Source organism: Pongo abelii (assembly GCF_028885655.2).
Source record: "Pongo abelii isolate AG06213 chromosome 18 unlocalized genomic scaffold, NHGRI_mPonAbe1-v2.0_pri chr18_hap1_hsa16_random_utig4-3745, whole genome shotgun sequence".
NCBI classification, from domain to species: Eukaryota; Metazoa; Chordata; class Mammalia; order Primates; family Hominidae; genus Pongo; species Pongo abelii.
In genome coordinates, this window is record NW_026946742.1 from 62251 (window position 1) to 81708 (window position 19458).

At 46.2% G+C, this 19458-nt stretch overlaps 2 pseudogenes; both read left to right on the forward strand.

Annotated features, from left to right (window-relative positions):
• The first annotated feature begins 602 nt into the window (after positions 1–602).
• On the forward strand, positions 603–13633 carry LOC129056497 (olfactory receptor 7E24-like; annotated as a pseudogene).
• On the forward strand, positions 13415–17641 carry LOC134761244 (olfactory receptor 7E24-like; annotated as a pseudogene).
• The last annotated feature ends 1817 nt before the right edge of the window (positions 17642–19458 follow it).

Sequence of the window (19458 nt, forward strand, 5' to 3'; positions counted from 1 at the left end):
CTTCCTCCTCCTCAGCACAAACAGGAGAGTGCGGTGGGCAGATGGGAGGAGACCAATATGCAAACTGTGCGCTCAGCAGACTGTGGAGTTTCTGTTCTTGGTTGTGATGGGGGTCTCAGACATCTTATTCAAAATTTTGCTTTCCTCCCCCACTGGTTGTCCTTTTCATAGACATCTCACCCATGATAGCAGGGAATCAGTCCCTCTAAACTATTCCCTAAGAACGACAAAAAGATTATGAAGGTGATGATGAGGACAAAGAGGATGACGACAGACACCATGGCATCATGAACCGTTATTGAGGGCTTCCTGAAGGCCAGGCTCTGAGCTCTATGCTCTATGCAGTTTGTTTCATCTCATCTGCGTAGTCTCCACTTTATTAGTGCACATTTCATGATGATTTTACAGACTAGAAAAGGATCAACGCCTTTTCATAGAACTCGTACTAGATCATGAAGTCAAAAAGGGCGAGGTCCAATTTGAACCGGGCAGTCTAAGTCCAGACACATGGCATTTGGCCAGTCCTCTCCCTGCAACCAACCTGCCCTCTCAAATCCTTGTCACTCAGGTGGGTGCCCCTGCTCACTGTGCCCTTCCTTTGGGGGCTCCTTGTAAGACCACAGCTAGACCAGTGGGTGCCACAATCACTGTGTCAAGTATAGAAAGGGCAGCTGAGATCACATCAAGGATTCCAGAAAGAATGGGCACAGGATCATTCGGGATGCATCTCTCCCTTTCCCCTGTTCCTGGCTTTCCTTACAGCTCTCGACTTCCTCAAAGGAGTCATCAATTCGGAGTTTGGCTTCCATTCCTATTGAGGAAGCTGGAAAGCGTTTCAAAAATGCTCCTCCGATGTGCCTGTGGTTAAGAACTCTGAGCTCTGCTGAAAACTTTTGGAAGCGGGGTGCGGTGGCTCACGCCTGTAATCCCAGCCCTTTGGGAGGCTGAGGCAGGTGAATCACAAGGTCAGGGGTTCAAGACCAGCCTGGCCAACATGGTGAAACCCCGTCTCTATTCAAAATAGAAAAAAATTAGCCGGGTGTAGTGGCGGGCGCCTGTCATCTCAGCTACTCGGCAGGTTGAGACAGGAGAATAGCTTGAACCCGGGATGCAGAGGTTGCAGTGAGCCGAGATCACTCCACCGCACTCCAGCCTGGGCAACAGAATGAGACTCTGTCTCAAAACAACGAAAACAAAACCAAAACCCAAAAAACCCACAATTTTTGGGAGTTAGAAGACCAGGAAGTATAGTACCCGGGACTTAGAGTCTGGCCATGAATTTTGAATACCGCCCTTTCTACTTCTCTGTGTGGCAAGGGGTGAGATGTCCGTCCTCTGAGACTCAGCACTCTCATCTGACTTGATTTCCAGTTGATCCAATGGAAGTGAGCGATGATTAAGCCGATCGTGGGTGCCCGCTGCGTGATCTCTAGCTGACGGATGCATAAAGTAAAGGCAAAGTGGATTTTAGATACATTCCTTAAGATTTTCAGCTTCAACTCCACACAATTCAACGTAAATATCCCCTGACCTGAAGTTCTGGTTTCCCTGCATTCCAGACAGGACATTTTGTTTCGTCCTTCTCTCAGTAAGTACTGAGTACTGTGAGAGGAACAAGTGAGTCTCTTTGGTTTCTGATTCCCCAGAGCCGATATCTTGCTTGGCACATAGGAGGCAGCAAAAGCAAACATCTATGTTGATGATTGAACTGACACTTCCTTGCTTCACCAAAATTGGCTGTCATCAGCGTGACTTTGACTTACTTCTTTTTGTTTTTTGTTTTTTGAGACGGAGTTTTGCTCTCGTTGCCCAGGCTGGCGGGCAGGGGTGTGATCTCGGCTCACTGTAGTCTCTGCCTCCCAGGTTCAAGCCATTCTCCTGCCTCAGCCTCCCGAGTAGCTGGGACTACAGGCGCGTGCCGCCATACCGGGAGAAGTTTTTGTACTTTTAGCAGAGGCGGGGTTTCACCATGTTGGCCAGGATGGTCTTGATCTCCTGACCCCGTGATCCGCCCTCCTCGGCCTCCCAAAGTGCTGGGATTACAGGCGTGAGCCACCGCATCCAGCCAAACTTTCTGATGAATACTCTAAGTCCACCTAAGCTAAGGACAGGAGTTAGAGCTTCCATGAATTTTAAAACAAGACCCACCGATTTGAGGAAGCAATTACTCTCTTGAAGGAGAAAAGTCAGAAAACACAATGATGAAATCACTAGGACCTAACTGGCCTGTGGAACTATTTCCTGCTTATGAACTCTCAACTATCATTTCATTTCCAGATGGCATGGTCTCAGCTGTTATACAGTGTTTACGAATGGTCTACATCAAGGGAATTTATATCAATCTAGAAGAATAAACAAAATATTTGAGTTCCTAATTTCCTTTAATTAGGATAACCTTTTCCTTAAAGTGAAGACAATGGTTTTATTACATCTCTTTCTTCGGAAAACATAGGCTGTATTTTCTAGCAATAACGAATTTGTTATATACGATGATCTGGTTCCTGGAATGTTCTTGAAGCTAGTGTCTCTAAGGCAGGTGTGTACAGCAAGACGTGAATAACACAGCAATCGATGTTGAAAGCATTATATGGCAATTGAGTTTGTCAGAACTACCAAATGTTGCTGAGTGTGGATTGCTCTGAAATCTGCAAACATTACTTCTGAATTCCTTGTATCCAAAATGCAGACGCAATGCCGGCTGTTGGTTTACTTGTTTCCGATTTTTCAACCCTCTTTTCTAGGCAAAAGATGTCCAAACGATACAGACCCACAGAATCTAACAGATGTCTCTATATTCCTCCTCCTCGAACTCTCAGACGATCCAGAACTGCAGCCGGTCGTCGCTGGGCTGTTCCTGTCCATGTGCCTGGTCATGGTGCTGGGGAACCGGCTCATCATCCTGGCCGTCAGCCCTGACTCCCACCTCCACACCCCCATGTACTTCTTCCTCTCCAACCTGTCCTTGCCTGACATCGGTTTCACCTCCACCACGGTCCCCAAGATGATTGTGGACATCCAATCTCACAGCAGAGTCATCTCCTATGCAGGCTGCCTGACTCAGATGTGTCTCCTGGCCATTTTTGGAGGCATGGAAGAGAGACATGCTCCTGAGTGTGATGGCCTATGAGCGGTTTGTAGCCCTCTGTCACCCTCTATATTGTTCAGCCATCTTGAACCCGTGTTTCTGTGGCTTCCTAGATTTGTGGTCTTTGTTTTCTTTTTCCTCAGTCTTTTAGACTCCCAGCTGCACAACTTGATTGCCTTACGCATGACCTGCTTCAAGGATGTGGAAATTCCTAATTTCTTCTGGGAACCTTCTCAACTCCCCCATCTTACATTTTGTGACACCTTCACCAGTAACATCCACATGTATTTCCCTGCTGCCGTATTTGGTTTTCTTCCCATCTCAGGGGCCCTTTTCTCTTACGGTAAAATTGTTTCCTCCATTCTGAGGGTTTCGTCATCAGGTGGGAAGTATCAACCTTCTCCACCTGTGGGTCTCACCTGTCAGTTGTTTGCTGATTTTACGGAACAGGCGTTGGAGGGTAGCTGGGTTCAGATGTGTCATCCTCCCCGAGAAAGGGTGCAGTGGCCTCAGTGATGTACACGGTGGTCACCCCCATGCTGAACCCCTTCATCTACAGCCTGAGAAACAGGGATGAAAGGTGTCCTGCGGCGGCCGCACGGCAGCACAGTCTAATCTCAATATCTTCTTCTCTGTTCCATTCCTTTTGTAGGGTGGGTTAAAAAAGACAGCAAGGTCAAATAAGAATGATATCACAGGGTGCACACCCACTGTCACATTACGAGTAATACCTCCCTAGGATAGAAAAAATACTGTCACAGAGTACACACACATGGGGTACACCCGTGGTGATATTAGAAGCAGTATCTCCCTGAAATATGATGAAAAATAGCACAGGGTGTGCACACTGTGTGATACGAGTCATATTTACCCTGAATATTATGACTCATATCACGGGTGTACACACACAGGCTACACGCACTGTGATATCGGGAGTTGCATCTCCCTAGGATATTACAAATAATATCACAGGGTATACACTATGTGTGAACATCCACTGTGATGTTTGATATCATATCTCTCTACGAGATTACAAATAATATGAAAGTGTGTGCACCCATGTGACATATTAGGAGTAACATCCTTCTAGGGTATTACAGATAACATCACAAGGTGTACACCTTCTGTGGCCTTTGCACACACTTTGTGCCATTCAAGGAAACATCCCCCTAGGATATTACGAATAATAACACAGGCGGTTGACACCCATGGTGTACATCTCCTGTGCCATCAGGAGTAATATTCCCCTAGGATATTACGAATACTATCACAGCAGGTGTACACATATGGTGTTCACCCCATGTGATATTAGGAGGAACATGCCCCTAGGATATTAGGAATAGTATCACAGGCGTTGAATACGCACGATATACACCCCCGATGACATGAAAAGTAACATCCCCCTAAGATAGTATGAATAATATCACAGGGAGTACACCCCGTGTGACATTGGGAGTAACATCCCCCGAGGATATAACGAATAATATCAGGGGCGTACATGCATTGTGACCCTAGCGGTAACATCTCTTTAGGATATTACAAATAATATCACAGGGTGTACACTGACCATGATATTAGGAGTCCCATTTTCCTAGGATATTATGGATAATATCACAGGAGGTGTTCACACACAACGTGTACACCATGTGTGTACACCCAATGTGATATTTGAAGTCATACGTCCCTAGGATCTTACGACTGTTATCAAAGGGTGTACACCCCATGTGACATTAAAAGTGACATCCCTTTTAGATATTCCGAATGCTATCACCTCTTCCTAAGATAACCCATGTGATATTAGGAGTAACCCCTTCCTAGGATATTACGAATAACATCACAGGGTTTACACCCCTGTGACATTAAAAGTAACAACCCTCCTAGGGATATTATGAATAACATCACAGGGTGTACACCCCTGTGACTTTAAAAGTAACACCCCCTCCTAGTGATATTATGAATAACATCACAGGGTGTACACCCCTGTGACTTTAAAAGTAACACCCCCTAGAATATTACAATAATATAACAGGGTGTACACCCCCTGTGACTTTAGGAGTAACACCTCCCTAGGATATTTCAAATGATGTCACTGGGGGCACACCCTCTGTGATATTAGCAGCAACATCTTTCTAGGAGATTACGAATGATATCACAGGGTGTACACTCACTGTGATATTAGAAGGAATACCTCCCTAGGACATAAGCTATCACATCACAGAGTGTACACACATGGTGTACACCCACTGTGTTATTGACAATATCTCCCTATGATATTAGGAAAAATATCACAGGGTGTACCCTCTGTGGGATACTAGAAGTAATGTTTACCATGGATGTTACAAATAATATCACAGGGTGTACACACATGGGGTACACCCACTGTGACATTAGGAGTTATATCTCCTAAAGATATTGCAAATGATAATCCAGTGGGTGTACCCCATGTGTGTACACCACTGTCATCATTAAAGTAGTATCTCTCTATAAGATTGCAAATAATATCGGAGGCTATACACCCCCTGTGACATCAGGAGTAACATCCCCTTACAATATTGGGAGCAATATTGCACGGGTACACCCCTGTAACTTTAGGGGTAACATTCCCTCAGAATATTACTAATAATATCACAAGGTGTACACGCATTGTGACATTAGGAGTAATATTCAGGTAGCATATTTTCCACACTATCACAGAAGGAACACACCTGTGACATTAAGAGTGACATCCCCCTAGAATAGTAAGAATACTATCACACGGTGTACACCTCCTGTGATATTAGGAGAATCATCTCACCAGAATATTACGAATAATGCCACAAGCTGTTATCTTCTGTGACATGAGGGGTATAGACCCCGGGAAATTATGACTACTATCAAAGGGCGTACACCCCTGTGACATTAGGAGTAACATCCTTCTAGAATATCATGAATAATATCACAATGTGTACACCCCTTGTGTCATTAAGAGTAAAATTGCCCTAGGATATTAGGAAATAGAACACAGGGAGTACACGCCGTGTGATATTAGAAGTAACATCCCCCAAGGATATAACGAACAATATCAGAGAATGTACATGCACTGGGACATGACTAGTAACATCTCTTTAGGATAATACGAACAATATCAAAGGGCGTACATGCAATGTGAAATTAGGAGTGAACTCCCGCTGGGATATTACCAATTTTATGACAGGGTCTACACGCCCTGTGACAATAGTAGTCACGTTGTCCTAAAATATGACGAAGAATATTAAAGTGTGTACAGGACCTGTGATTTACGAGTAACATTTCTAGAGAGATTACACGTAATATCACTGTGTGTACACCCCGTGTGAAGATAGGAGTCCCATCCAACAAAACTATAATGAATAATTTCACAAGGTTTGCAACATCTGTGACATTGAAAGTAACATTTCTAGAATATGACGATAATATCACACAGTGTACACCCTCGGTGATATGAGGAGTGACGTCTTATAAGGGTAATACGAGTAATTTGACAAGGTGTACAAACCCTGTGACATAAGGAGTGACATCCCTCCAGGATATTCCGAATCATAGAAAAGGAAAATACCCCGTGTGACAATAAAATCAACGTCCCCTTAGGAGATTAAGAATAATAGCACCAGCTGTACACACATTGTGACATTATTATTAACGTCTCGCTATGGTATTGCGAATAATATCAGAGTGTGTAGAGACTTGTGACATCAGGATTCACATTTCGCTACAATATCACGAATAATATCACAGGGTGTATACCCCCTGGGACTTAAGCAGTGGCATCCTCCTACAATATGGAAAATAATGTCCCAGGGTGTTAACAAAGTGCGGCAGCAGAGAAAACACCCGAGGAGAAAGGAGAAATATCATGCCGTCTTCCCGCCTGGATATTGCGAGCCACATCGCAGGGAGGTGAGGGCGCCCCCAGCGATGCGGGGAGTAATATCACCACAGACTCCCCCACGGGCTATTACGAGCCACATCGCAAGGGCACGGACGAACCCCCTCGAAGAGAAGACTAATGTCACCCGCTATTCCCACCCTGGATACGACGACCCACAGGGCAGGGGGCGGGGGACCCACGCAGGCGGGGAGTAATACCACCCCTCACTCCCCAGCTGCATATGACGATCCAGATCGCAGGGGGAGAAGCAGGCACACGCCGCGAGGGGGAATGAGAGCCAGCCCCTCTTGCCCCCCTGGGCTCTTGGGACCCCCTCGCAGGGGGGTGAGGCACCCCCGCGAGGCGGGGACTGAGAGCCAGCCCCTCTTGCCCCCTGGGCTCTTAGGACCCCCTCGCAGGGGGTGAGGCACCCCCGCGAGGCGGGGACTGAGAGCCAGCCCCTCTTGCCCCCCTGGGCTCTTAGGATCCGCGGTGGCCTCACAGCCTGTTTACCATGTTGTCAGTAATATCATCTCCCCCTCGAGAGATTATGAACTGTTTCACAGACGTGTGCACTCCCACGATGTACAGAGGGTGTGCATCCGTCTCTATTGGGAGTAGTATCATCCTCTTCCTCCTTGAATGTTAAGAACGGTATCACACGGGTGTTTCTACTCCCTGAGATATCGCGTGTCATATCCTCCTCCCCCACGTTGCCATTGGAAACAATATCAGTGGGGGCGTGTCCACCTTCTGTGACATTTAAAGTAATATCATCCTCTTCCCTCCAGGATCATGGGAACAATGTCCCTGCCGGGTGTCCACTTTCTGCCATATGTGTAGTCATATCACCTCCTCCGCCTTGGAGTATTGTTACGGACCATCTCACACGGGCGTGTACACTTCCTGCGATTCTGGGAGTAACGGCATTCCCTTCTTCCGTGAATATTAGGAGCAAAATCACCAGGTGGATGCACAGCCAGTGCTATATTGGGAGTAACGTCATACTCCACCCCCTGGAGATTATATTCGGGTCAATATCACCGTCTGGGTGTACACCTAGTGCGATATTGAACGTAACATCATGCTTTCTCCCTCCCTGGACATTAGGAGCAATATCAGCGGTGGGTGTACACCCACTGAGGTATTAGGCGTAATAGTAGTAGGAATTATTCCTCATTGATTCTTAACATAAATATGAATAACCGATATTGATATTAATATTAAAAAATAATGGCTAATAATTTTCAGATTATTAATATTAATATTAATTATTAGGAGCTAATATTACTGTTTTCTAACGAATAAGATCAATATCAGCTATTAATATCAGGCGTCATTAATCATTAATATTAATCATTTATTGTTATCGTTAGTATAACTATTGAATATTCATTATCCTTGTTATCGGTATTGATTTAAAAATTATATTATCAATCATTAATATTGATAATTATTAGTGTCAATTAATAATTGAGATGATTAATTGCGGTAAGTCACATTGCGCCCTTCACCCTTCCTCGGCAGCTCGTGTACGACCCAAAACGGGGGTACAAATGCCCCTGAGAGAGCAGCGGTATACTGGGATAGATGAGGATGGTCACGTGGCGGGGAGGCGTGTTTTTGGATACCAGCCCTTCACCTCCGTCGACCTTCTCAACTGGAAAAACAATACACCGCCCTATAGCGAAAAGCCGCCAGCCCTAATTGATTTGCTCCAAACTGTTATCCACACCCACAACCACACCTGGGCTGATTGGCACCAGTTGCTCATGTTCCTCTTTAACAGCGAAGAAAGGCGGAGAGTCCTCCAAGCAGCAACTAAGTGGCTAGAGGAGCATGCACCTGCTGATTATCAAAACTCCAAAGAGTATGGAAGGACCCAGTTGCCAGGAACCGACCCCCAGTTGGACCCACATGAAAGAGAGAATATGCAAAGGCTAAACCGAGACGGGGAAGCTCTCTTGGAAGGATTAATGAGGGAGCTCAGAAGGCCACAAACGTTAACAAGGTCTCTGAGGTCATTCAGGGAAAAGAAGAAAGTCCGGCACAATTCTACCAGAGACTGTGTGAGGCCTATGCTATGTATACTCCCTTTCATCCCGATAGCCCTGAAAATCAGCGCATGATTCACATGGCTTTAGTCCGTCAAAGCGCAGAAGACATGAGAAGAACTGCAGAAACACGCTGGACTTGCAGGGATGAACACATCACAATTACTAGAAATAGCTAGCCAGGTGTTTGTAAACAGGGATGCAGTAAGCCGTCAGGAAAACGGCGAAGAGAATGGAGGTCAGGCCCGGCGAAACACCGACCTGTTTGCTAGCTGCAGCAATCACAGGGGCCCCCACAAAGAGGCAAGGGAAGGGGGCCCTGGGAAAGGAACTCAGCTTGGCTGTCAGAGTTTGCAGCGTAACCAGTGTGCTGATGGTAAAGAAATAGGACGGTGGAAGAACAAATGCCCTCAACTCAAAAGAAAACAAGATGACTCAGAGCAGGAGGCCCCGGACAAGGAGGAAGGGGCCCTGCTCAACCTGGCAGGAGGGTTCTTGGACTGAGGGAGACCGGGCTCAAGTGTCCCCAAAGAGCCACTGGTCAGAATGACAGTCGGGGGTGGAGACATTGACTTTCTTGGAGATAGCGGTGCTGAACATTCGCTAGTAACCGCCCCGGTCGCCCCTTATCCAAAAAGACTATTGACGTCATCGGAGCCACGGAGGTTTCAGCAAAGCAAGCTGTAGGCTTGCTTCGGACTTGTACTGTAGGGGGACATAAAGTCATTCATCAGTTATGGTACATGCCTGACTGTCCCTTGAGCTTTTGGGGAAGGGACTTGCTCAGCAAGCTGAGAGCCACTATCTCTCTGACAGAGCACGGCTCTTTGCTGCTAAAGTTACCCGGAACGGGAGTCATTGTGACCCTTATGGTCCCCCGAGAGGAGGAATGGAGACTTTTCTGAACTGAGCCGGGCCAAGAGAGAAGGCCAGCTCTGGCTAAGCGGTGGCCAAGAGTACGGGCAGAAGACAACCCTCCGGGATTGGCCAGTTAAGACTGGGGCCCAGCGGGTTAGGCAAAAACAGGACCCGGTCTCCAGAGAAGCTCTTCAAGGTATCCAGGTCCGTCTCAAGCACCTAAGAACTGTTGCAATTCTTGTTCCTTGTCAGTCTCCATGGAACACCCCTCCTGCCTGTTCCCAAGCCACGGACCAAGGACTACCGGCCGGTACAGGATTTGCGCTTGCTTCATCAAGCTAAACTGACTTGACATCCAACAGTACCTAACCCGTCCACATTGTTGGGGTTGCTGCCAGCTGAGGACAGCTGCTTCACCTGCTTGGACCTGAAAGATGCTTTCTTTCCTATCAGATTAGCCCCTGAGAGGCAGAGGCTGTTTGCCTTTCAGTGGGAAGATCCGGAGTCAGGTGTCACTACTCAGTACACTTGGACCGGGCTTCCCCAAGGGTTCAAGAACTCCCCCACCACCTTCGGGGAGGCGTTGGCTCGAGACCTCCAGAAGTTTCCCACCAGAGACCTAGGCTGTGTGTTGCTCCAGTAGGTTGATGACCTTCTGCTGGGACACCCACGGCAGTCGGGTGTGCCAAGGGAACGGATGCCCTACACCGGCACCTGGAGGACTGTGGGTATAAGATGTCCAAGAAGAAAGCTCAGATCTGCCGACAGCAGGTACGTGACTTGGGATTTACTATCTGACAGGGCTCGGAACGCAGCCCGGGATCAGAAAGAAAGCAGGTCATTTGCAATCTAGTGGAGCCCAAGAGCAGAAAGCAGGTGAGACAATTCTTAGGAGCTGTGGGGTTTTGTAGACTGTGGATCCCAAACTTTGCAGTATTAGCCAAGCCTTTGTATGAGGTCCCAAAGGGGGCGGGGACCGGGAACCTTTGGAATGCAGATCCCAACAACAGCAAGTCTTTCATGAGTTAAAGGAAAAACTTCTGGCAGCCCCAGCCCTGGGGCTACTCGATCTGACAAAGCCGTTTCCATTGTATGCATCAGAGAGAGAAAAGATGGCAGCTGGACTTTGAACCCAAACGGTTGGGCTCCGGCCAAGGCCGGCAGCCTACCTCTCTAAACAACTCACGGGTCTACTAAAGGATGGCCCCCTGTTTGAGGGCCTTGGCAGCAACTGCCCTGCTAGAACAAGAAGCAAATAAGCTGACTCTTGGGCAAAACCTGAACATAAAGGGCCCCCATGCTGTGGTGACTTTCATGAACGCTAAAGGACATCGTCGGCTACCGAATGCCAGACTCACCAAGTACCAAACTTGGCTCTGTGAAAATCCTCGTATAACCATTGAAGTTTGTAACACCCTACACCCGCCACCTTGCTCCCGGTATCAGAGAGCCCTGTCGAGCCTGATTGTGTGGAAGTCTTGGACTCAGTCGACTCTGGCAGACCTGACCTCCGGGACCGGACTTGGGCATCAGTAGACTGGGAACTATACGTGGATGGGAGCAGCTTCTTCAACCCCCAAGGAGAGAGAGTGCAGGGTATGCAGTGGTAACCCTGGACACTCTTGTTGAAGCCAGATCGTTGCCCCAGGCCACTTCAGCCCAGAAAGCTGAACTCATTGCTTTAATTCGGGCCTTAGGACTCAGTGAGGGTGAGACTGTAAACATTTACACTGATTCTCGGTGTCTTTTTAACCCTTCGAGTGCATGGAGCGTGATAGAAAGAAAAGGGCCAATTGAACTCTGAGGGAAAAGACAGAAAATATCAACAAGAAACCTTGCAATGATTAGAAGCAGTATGGAAACCCCACAAGGTGGCAGTTAGGCATTGCAGAGGACACCAGCGAGCTTCCACCTCGGTGGGTTTGGGGAATTCCCGCTGACTCAGAGGCTCGAAAAGCAGCATCTGCCCCCTTCTGGGCATCAGTGCTCCCTCAAGCACCTGATCTTGGACCTACTTCTTCTAAAAAGAAAAGGACATTCTCCAGGTAGAGGGAAGGACAAGTGATGGAGGAAGGATGGATTCGGTTACCAGATGGGAGCGTAGCTGTGCCACAGCTGCTAGGAGTTGCAGTTGTACTGGCTGTGCAAGAAACCACCCATCGAGGTCAGGAGTCACTGGAAGAGTTGTTAGGCCGGTATTTCTACATCTCGCCTTTGTCAGCCCTTGCCAAAACGGTGAGGCAGCGGTGTGTTACCTGCCGACAGCATGATGCGAGGCAAGGTCCAGCCGTTCCGCCCGGCATACGAGCTTATGGAGCAGCCCCTTTGAAGATCTCCAGGTAGACTTCACAGAGATGCCAAAGTGTGGAGGTAACAAGTATTTACTAGTTCTTGGGCGTGCGTACCTACTCTGGGTGGGTGGCGGCCTATCCAACACCAACTGAGAAAGCTCGTGAAGTAACCCGTGTGCTTCTTCGAGATCTGATACCTAGATTTCGACTGCCCTTACGGATCGGCTCAGATAAACGGGCCTGCGTTTTAGGCTCCCTTGCTACAGAAGACGGCAAAGGTATTGGGGATCCCACGGAAACTGCATGGCGCCTCCCGGCCTCAGAGTCCCAGAAAGGTGGAGCAGATGAATCGGACTATCAAAAATAATACTCTTGTCTTCCCCGCGAGATATTTAAAACAACACCACAAGGGGCGTCAAACCACCTGCTAAATTTGAGGGAATATTATCCTCTCCCCCACTCCCCCGGCCCCGGATATTAGAGACAATAACACAGGCGTAACGTACACCCACTACTTGATTGGGAATAATATCATCCTCTCCTTCTTGGATATTAGGAACAATATCACACTGTGCGTGTAGTACTGTCGTGAAATTCAATGGAATGTCACCCTTCGCCTCCCTGGATATGACGAACAATATCACAGGGGATGTACAGCTTCTGAGATATTGGGAGTGATATCATCCTCTCCCCTCTGGAAGTTAGGGACAATATCACAGGGGTAGTGTACACCCTCTGGCATGTTGGCACTAATATCATCCTCCCGCCCACTGGATATTAAAAACCATATCACAAGGGGCGTGTACAGACACTTCGATATTGGTATTAATACCATCCTCTCCCTCTTTGGATATTCGGTGCCGTATTTCAGGTGGGGTATACGCCACCTGCAATATTGGAAGTAATATGATTTTCTCCCCCGTGGATATCAGAAACGATATCACAGGGGTGGTGAACAACCCCTGCGATATTTGGAGTGATATCATCGTCTCCCCTCACGATGATTAAGAACAATATCGTAGGGGTGGGGGGTGTACACCCCCTTTCATATTTGATACCATCCTCTTCCCCCTGGATATTAGGAACAATATCTGGAAGGGACGTAGAGACCCTGCGACCTTTGCTGTCATACAATTGTCTCTCCCCTAGATATTAGGAAAAATGTCACTGGGGATGTGAACAGCCCTGCGATATTGAGAATAGTATCATCCTCTCCCCTTGCATATTGGGAACAACATCACAGGTGGGGTGTACTGCCTCTGCGATATTGGGGGTAAAATTTTCCTCTCTTCCCCTGGACATCAGGAAGGGTATCAGAGGGGGAGGGTGTGCATTCCCTGCCATATTCGACGTAACTTCATCCTCTCCCTCCCAGGGTATTCAGAACAATAGGACAGGAGGGGTGTACGCCAACTGCGATATTGAGAGTCGTATCATCCTCTTTCGCTCTGGATCTTAGGAACAATATCACAGGGTTGTGTACACCCCCTGCGATATTGGGAGTACTATCATCCTCTCTCCCTGTGGATATTAGGAAGAGTATCACAGGGCTGTGTAAACCCCCTGCGGTACTGGGAGTAATATCATCCTCTCTCCCTCTGAATAGAGGAAGATTTTCACAGGGGTGTGTACACCCCCTGCGATATTGGGAGTAATGTCATCCTCCCCAAACCTGGATGTTAGCAACGAGATCACAGAGGGGGTGTACACACCCTGCGACATTGGAAGGAATATGATCGTCTCCCCACCTGGATACTGGGAAAGATATCACAGCGCGGGTATACGTTCCCTACGCTGTTGGCAGTAATCTCATTCTTTTCCTGTCTGGATATGAGGAAGCATATCACAGGGGTGCTGTACAATTACTTCGATATTGGGAGTAATATCATCCTCTATTTTCCTGGATATTGGGCACAAAAACACAAAAGGGTGTACAACCCCTGCGATCTTGGGAGTAATAGCATACTCTCCTTCCCTGGATGTTAGAAAACAGTATCATCAGGGCTCAACACCCCCGCGATAATGGGACTCATATTTACTCTTTCACAGGCCATTTGGAACAATACAACAGGGGGTGTTTACAAACAGGGGTGGTGTACACCCCTGTGATATTGGGAGTAACATCATTCTCCCCACCTCCGGATATTAAGAACAATATCCCGGCGGGAGGTGGTACACCCCCAGTGATATTGCGAATAATGTCATCCTCTCCTTCCCTGGATATTAGGAACAATATCACAGGGGGGTGTACACCTTCTGTGATACTGGAAGCAATATCATCCTCTCCCCCGCTGGATATTAGAAAAATATCACTCACGGTGTACACCCACTGTGATATTAGGAAGAATATTACAGGGTGTACACCCACTCTGACTTTAAGAGAAATAGCTCCCTCAAATGTCCCAAACAATATCACAGGGTATACAATGATATTTCCCTAGGATATTACAAATACTCTCACAGGGTGTACACCCACTGTGATAACACGAGTAATAATACATCCCAAGGATACTACCAAGAATATCACAAGGCTGTACACCCACTATGACATCGGGAGTGATATCTCCCTAGGATACTACGAACACCATCACAGAATGTACACACATGGTGCGCACGCACGGTGATATTAGGAGTACTATCAACGCAGGACATAGTCAATAAGACCACAGGGAGTACATACCTGATGTACACCCACGGCGATGTTATGAGAACTACCTCCCTAGGATAATACGAATAACATCACAGAGTGGACACACATGGTATACACCCACCGTGGCACTAGGACTAATAACTTTCTGAGATATTACCAGTAGCATCACACAACAGAAACACATGGTGTACACCCACTGTAACCTTAGGTGTAATTTCTCCCTACGATATTACGAGTAACATCTCAGCGCATACACACATGGTGAACACCCACTGTGACATTAAGGGTAATATCCCCCTAGGATATTACCAATAACATCACCGGGTGTCCACCCATGGTGTACATGCTCTGTGATGTTAGGGATAATAACTCCTAGGATATTATGAATAATACCGCAGGGTGTACAGAAACTGTGATATTAGAGGTAATATCTCTCTAGGATATTATGAATAATATCACAGGGTGTACCCCCACTGTGATACTGGGAGCAATATCTCTCTAGGATACTACGAATCATATCAGAATGTACACCCACTGTGATAATAGGAGAAATATCTCTCTGTGATATTACGAATTAGATCACAGAGTGTACACACATGGTGTACATCCACTTTGATATTAGGAGTAATCTCTTCCTAGGACATTACAAATAACATCACAGAGTGTACACCCACTGTAATATTAGGAATCGTATCTCCCTAGGTGATTACAAGTAATATCACAGGGTGTACACCCACTGTGATATTAGGAGTAATATCTTCCTAGGGTATTATGAATAATTTCACAGTCTCTACACACATAATGTACACTCACTGTGATATTAGGAGTAACATCTACCTAGTAGATAACAAATAACATCGCAGGGTGTACCCCCACTTTGATATTAGCTGTAATATTCCTCTAAGTTGTTACAAATAAGATCACAGGGTGTAGAAACATGGTGTACACTCACTGTGATACCAGGAGTCGTATCTCTGTAATATATTATGAATAATATCACAGGTTGTACACCCACTGTATTATTAGGAGTCATATCTCTGTAGGACATTACAATTAATATCACACGGTGTACAGCCACCCTGATATTAGGAGCAATATCTTTCTAGGATATTACAGATAATATCACAGGGTGTACGCCCACTCTGCTGTCAGGAGCAATATCTCCCTAGGATATCAAAAATCCTATCACGGGGTGTCCAATCTCTGCCTTCCAGGTTCGAAGGGATTCTCCTGCTTCAGCCTCCCGAGTAGCTAGGTTTACGCGCCACCACACCCGGCTAATTTTTTTTTATTTTCACTGGAGACGGGGCTTCACCACGTGGGCCAGGCTGTTCTGGAAGTCCTGACCTCAGGTGATCCATCAGCCTCGGCCGCCCAAAGTGCTGGGATTACAGGTGTGAGGCATGGTGCTGAGCCAAGAGTTATATATTCAATTCATTTGGAAACACAGCTCCCATATTTGAGTGTGCGTGTACTTTTATGAAGAAATGGTGTCAGAAAACCTAAGGATGATAATAACTATGAAAAGTAACAGGCACGTGAAAAGGTCCTCCGATTGAGAACTATAAGCTTCGATTTCGGTTTTAGATAATGGGGTCCTAGCTCTTGTGTCGTCCTTTTACATATTCTACATCACAGGAACTTGCAGCACGGTGTCAGAATAAAATAGAGTGTATTTCACGGCTTCTTAATTTCTTTCAATTAGATGAGATCTTTTTCTTAAAGAGAGAAGGACATTTTCATTGCATTGTATTTTTTCTGAAAAGTGTAGGCCGTATTTTACTGAGATCACGGATTTGTTATATATGACGTTTTGGTCTTCTAATATTCTTCAGTGGATTTTCTCTAAAGTGGTATGTACAGAAAGACTTGTATAGCAAAAAAGTAAACCACGTAATAATTCTGAGATTTTTGGAATTGTCACAGCTGAGAAACATTGCTGGCGGTGTATGGTCCCCAAGTGTGAAAGTTTTCCTTGTGAATTGCTTGCATCCAGCATTAAGGGCTGGTTTTTCTCTTTTATTTTTCCAATCCTCTTTCCTTCTCAAGGTGTCCAAGACACACAGAGCCACGGAATCTCACAGGTGTCTGAGAATTCCTCCTCCTGGGACTCTCAGAGGATCCAGAACTGCAGCCCGTCCTCGCTTTGCTCTCCCTGTCCCTGTCCACGTATCTGGTCACGGTGCTGAGGAACCTGCTCAGCATCCTGGCTGTCAGCTCTGACTCCCCCTCCACACCCCCATGTACTTCTTCCTCTCCAACCTGTGCTGGGCTGACATGGGTTTCACCTCGGCCACGGTTCCCAAGATGATTGTGGACATGCAGTCACATAGCAGAGTCATCTCTCATGCGGGCTGCCTGACACAGATGTCTTTCTTGGTCCTTTTTGCATGTATAGAAGACATGCTTCTGCCTGTGATGGCCTATGACTGCTTTGTAGCCATCTGTCGCCCTCTGCACTACCCAGTCATCGTGAATCCTCACCTCTGTGTCTTCTTCGTTTTGGTGTCCTTTTTCCTTAGCCTGTTGGATTGCCAGCTGCCCAGTTGGATTGTGTTACAATTCACCATCATCAAGAATGTGGAAATCTCTCATTTTGTCTGTGACCCCTCTCAACTTCTCAAACTTGCCTGTTCTGACAGCGTCATCGATAGCATATTCATAGATTTCGGTAGTACTATGTTGGGTTTTCTTGTCGTTTCAGGGATCCTTTTGTCTTACTATAAAATTGTCCCCTCCATTCTAAGGATTTCATCGTCAGATGGGAAGTAGGAAGCCTTCTCCACCTGCGGCTCTCACCTAGCAGTTGTTTGCTGATTTGACGGAACAGGCATTGGCATGTACCTGACTTCAGCTGTGTCACCACCCCCAGGAATGGTGTGGTGGCATCAGTGATGTACGCTGTGCTCACCCCCATGCTGAACCTTTTCATCTACAGCCTGAGAAACAGGGACATACAAAGTGCCCTGCGGAGGCTGCGCAGCAGAACAGTCGAATCTCATGATCTGTTCCATCCTTTTTCTTGTGTGGGTGAGAAAGGGCAACCACATTCAATCTCTACATCTGCAAATCCTGCCCCTTAGTCACATTATTTTTGTGGCTTGATGGCTTTTATTCCTTTCCGCATTTCCTTTGTGAATATTGCTTTCTTCGTTATGCCTTTAACTGGAATGGGTGAGTATTCTGGGATCCTTTGTTTAGCAGAAACCTCATGACAGAATCCTCTATACCTAGGCGGCCCCTTTTAGTTTCTGAGCAATAACCCGGTCATCCAGGTGGAATCACCACCATCTTTTTATATACACGAAGTCCTCACTTCATTTTGGAATTCCCTGAAAACTGACTTTATGGAAACAATGTACAGGAGGTCCTCCAACACCATTGGTTATTCAAAGTTGTGTAGTTATACTGTTGATGAAAAATAAGTGGTTTCACTATACATAATTTTGCTTCGAGGTGAAGTTTCCAAGAGACTTTCAAAGATGTTAAGTGAGGACATACTGTACATCAAATTCATATCCTCTTCCACAGTTTATGTGGAATTTCTTCATAAACTGCTTCTAGAGAATCTATTTAGGCAGGTTATGTGTAGAGATAAATGTCGCCGTTCCTCAATCTTGGCTTTGAGTCAAATCACCTGGGAGATAACACATGATGAGGCCTGGGTCTCAACACCTAAGATTCGGATTTCCTTGCACCTGTGTGAGTACGCGGATTTTTGTTTTTTTTCTTTTAAAGCACCAGAGGTGGTTCCAATGACGAAGTTTTTAGAGGCATCAAGCTCCAATGAGTAAGAACAGAAATTAATTATAATTTCTTCAAATATTATCTTCAAATGCATTGTCCATCAACACCACACAAATGTTTATTATGCTGTTTTTTCTTACCATTTCGCATTTTCGCATTTTCTATTTCTTTCTTTTCGTTTTTTTTTTTGTTGTTTTTTTTTTTTTGAGTCAGAGTTTCACCCTTGTTGCCCAGGCTGGAGTTCAATGGCACGGTCTGGCTCACTGCAACCTCTGCCTCCCGTATTCAAGCAATTCTCCTGCCTCAGCCTTCCAAGTAGCTGGGATTACAGGCATGCGCTACCATGCCTGGCTAATTTTTTTTTTTTTTTTTTTTTGTATTGTTAGTAGAGACAGTGTTTCTCCATTTTGGTCAGGCTGGTCTTGAACTCCCCACCACAGGTGATCCACCCGCTTCCGCCTCCCAAAGTGCTGGGATTACAGGCATGAGCGACTGCGCCCAGCCACCGCTTAGCATTTACATTTCACATTTGTTGAAGTTATAGATGTATACACACATTGATTGCTGCTTTGTTATACACTTGCGTATACATAAGATGGAAAATAGAAAAGAATAAAATGGGCACAGTATCCCTGAAGTTTCACATTCCTGCTATTTTAAAAATATTTGCTCTTAGAAATTTGTTTCAATTAAGAAACTGTGGCATACACACCCAATGAAGTATTATTCAGCCTAAAAAGGAAGAAAATCCTCTCCGCTGCGGACAAAATGGGTGAGATTGCAGGTCTGTATATTAAATGAAATAAGCCAGGCAGAGGATGACAAATATTTCGTGTCCTCACTTCTATGTAGGAAGAAAAAGGAAACCTTGGCCAGATGTGGTGGCT